Source organism: Galeopterus variegatus, unplaced genomic scaffold, assembly GCF_000696425.1.
Source record: "Galeopterus variegatus unplaced genomic scaffold, G_variegatus-3.0.2 Scaffold837, whole genome shotgun sequence".
Classification (NCBI taxonomy): Eukaryota; Metazoa; Chordata; class Mammalia; order Dermoptera; family Cynocephalidae; genus Galeopterus; species Galeopterus variegatus.
Genome location: NW_007726948.1, coordinates 429,388 through 432,822, shown reverse-complemented (window position 1 = coordinate 432,822; position 3,435 = coordinate 429,388).

Here is a 3,435-nt window from a genome sequence, read left to right as displayed (position 1 = left end):
TTAGGATGGCTAATATCCAAAAGACTGAGAATAATAAATGCTGGAGAGGATACAGAGAAAAGTGAATCCTCCTACACTGTTGGTGGGACTGCAAAATGCTGCAGCCTTTATGGAAAATGGTATGGAGGTTCCTCAAGCAATTACAGATAGATCTACCAGATGACCCAGCTATCCCACTGCTGGGTGTATACCCAGAAGAACGGGAATCATCAAGTTAAAGGGATACCTGCACTCCCGTGTTTGTTGCAGCTGTATTTACAGTAGACAAACTGTAGACAACACTACTTACAGTGGAACCAGCCTAAATGCCCATCATCAGATGAGTGGGTAAGGAAAATGTGATATATCTTCACAATGGAATACTACTCTGCTGTAAAAAGGAATGAAATACTACCATGCTCAGCAACATGGAGGGACTTAGAGAAAATTATCTTAAGTGAAATAAGTCAGGCACAGAAAGAGAAACACCACATGTTCTCACTTATATGTGAGAGCTAATAAAAACAAATAAATATACAAACGAATAAATGGGGAGAGAGAAAAAAAAAAAAGACACACCAATCACAATAATTCCTTGAACTTGTTAAGATAAGTGAACAGATATGATGCTTGTGAGGGCGGAGGGGGGAGGGAGGGGGAAAAAGAGGAATTGGTAAAGGGACATAAAAATCAACTACATTGTATATTGATAAATTAAGAAATTTAAAAACAAACAAACAAATAAATAAATAAAATCGTCAGTAAATCTGAAATAAAAAACCCCAAAGTACAAAAGATAGGTTAACAAGAGAAAAGCATAACAAATATATTTTTTCATAAATAAATTATAAATATATTTTACATGGCATGGGAGCCTTCAGAAATAGACCTAAAGACCCAGGGAAACTGAGTAGTTTTACGGATAGTTGTGTGTAAGTGTGATTGGAGGATAAAAAAGGTATAACCTAATGATAATAAATTTGGGGGGAGCTAAGCAAGGCATATTTGTTCATATTCTTGCTGGCCTCCAGGTATAGGGCAGGACTCTCTGAAATGAGAGTCTTATGATACACTTTCAAGGGAGAAAGGTGGAAGAACGTCATTCATTTTTAAAAGTGATGCACTGAAAAGCTGACTAAAAGCTCTGGGTAAGATTGGAGCTTCTCAGGTAAGGGGCTTCACTGTGGTATGATGTGGCTGGGCTGTTTCATTGTATAACCCCCAAATAGATAATATTGATTGTTTCTTCTATTTTCAGTTTCCATATAAAAGGATTCTCCAATCTCTAGCCAGTAGACAGTTCTGGAAACCACAAGAAGAAAGGGGCTGTACCATAAATACATTTCTATGTAGTCTCCCTTTTCATGCTGTACCTCCTTCTTAGTTAAGCCTCACGTTCCTGAGTACTGTCTCTGAAATTTCTTCATAGAATAAGCAGCCACTCTTTGGTTGCAGGAAGAGGATAATTTCCTGTACTGCTTACTAGGTTCAAACAAGAGGTATGCTGGAGCCAGCTTGAACCAGCTCCCTAGCAGACATGTGCTCATGTCTTCCCAATTCTACTTTCAGTAGGGTTATATGGGTAGTTTGACATTAGCCATGGTGGAAGTATTTACACCATGGAAATGGGAAGCAGCGCTCTTTAATGGGGGTGGGGTGAGGTAGGGAGCTGGTTACCAGCACAGTATTGCTGTTTATGAGATACATTTTTCAGTAAATTCTCCAGTTTTCAGCCCCACCTACATTCCCACTTAAAAAATTTGTAATTCCAAGGAGTAAATCAGCTTGTTTCTGGGCTGTTTCCTACTAGCAGCTTTTGGCAGGTTTTGTTTTTCTCTGTTTTACTAAATCTGTTACTGCTTGTCAATTTGGTTTTCATCTTCTCAAAATGTGTTGTTGTTGTCTCTTTTCTCGTTCTCTTTGAACTTATCAATTTACTCACATTGCTATTTTAATAGAGTATTAGAAATCAGCATGGATTGAACCCAAAATAAATGAGTATTCTTTTCAGCATTTAAAATTTTAAGAACACTTTAGTTTTAAAAAGTTCTCTTAGGCCGGCCCGGTGGTGCACTGGATAGTGCGCCGCTTGGGAAGCGCGGCAGCGCTCCCGTCCGAGGGTTCGGATCCCACATACAGACCGGCTCCCGCTCACTGGCTGAGCGAGGCGCGGGAGCAACACCGAGGTTTGCAATCCCGTTGCCGGTCTCCGGTCCGGTACGTGGGCAACACTGAGGGTTGCGATCCGTTGCCGGACACGGAAAAAAGACAAAAAAAAAAAAAAAAAAGTTCTCTTAGACTCTATGTACATGAAAATACATGCAAATGCCATGCCCCATCTTTTTGCTCCTTCAGTTCTACCCTGTAGATATTAAAAATGGGTTTAAAAATAGCCATTTTGTGTATTACTGAAGAATACCAGGAGGAATGATGTAGTAAAGTGAGCTTCTCATGTTTGAAAGAACAAAACATAACACACTGACTGATAAAATGTACTCTGAGATTAAACGTTAACTCTCTCTGGTATTTTCTTGTTATTGCTTCTCTGGTATTCTTAATGTATCTGCAATAATTCGTCATGATTTTAGAAGTAAGAAAAAAGTAAAAGTTATGTTAAATTGGATAAAAATCACAAACATATATATATATATATATATATATATATATACACAGATAGATAGATAGATAGATAGATAGATAGATAGATAGATAGATAAAAAGATACCCAAAAGTACTAGGATAGAATTATTTCAGAATTCATGGGAGTTTACTGTGTTGAGAAAGGCAGACGTAGCATTAGAGCATAACCTAATTCTAATGGCTAATTCCAAGGCACGTTGAGTATTTCTGGCATATCTCTCTTTCTTCAAACATATCTACTCTTTGGGGTGTCTAAAAGTAAAATATTATTACATGGATTGTGGTGGAAAGTGGCAAATTGCAAACTGATGTCACTTTCAGTTTCACATTTCTCTGTGTAAATCAAGCAAGACTTGCTCTGCCTCGCCAGTGAGATACTCTGTAAAGGTTGAGCACACACATGTGTACAGTAACACAAAAGCTTTCCATTTGTCATTATAAACTTTTAGGGCGGCAATACCATTACCCTTCTTTTTGGTGAACGTGTGGGCTTTTGAAATTCAGGGCCTTGTCTCCTACCCTAAAAAAAATTAGGGAGGAGAAAAAAATGAAAAAAACCTCTTGTTTCCTGATAATTCCAATATCCTAGCCCTTGTCTCTCCCAGGGTGCTCAATGTTTTAATTGAAGTTGACTGGTCTAGGCATTCCCTACTGGCTACAGTTCTGCCAGTGGACAACCTGATAGCTTTCTCTTTACTTGTTAGTATCAGGAGCTCCAAATTACAGTATGTTCGGACTAACCAGCAAATGAGTGGCCAGGGTCCATTTTGAGTGACAGCTTTCAAATTTTGCCAAACATATAAAACGAAGACATAA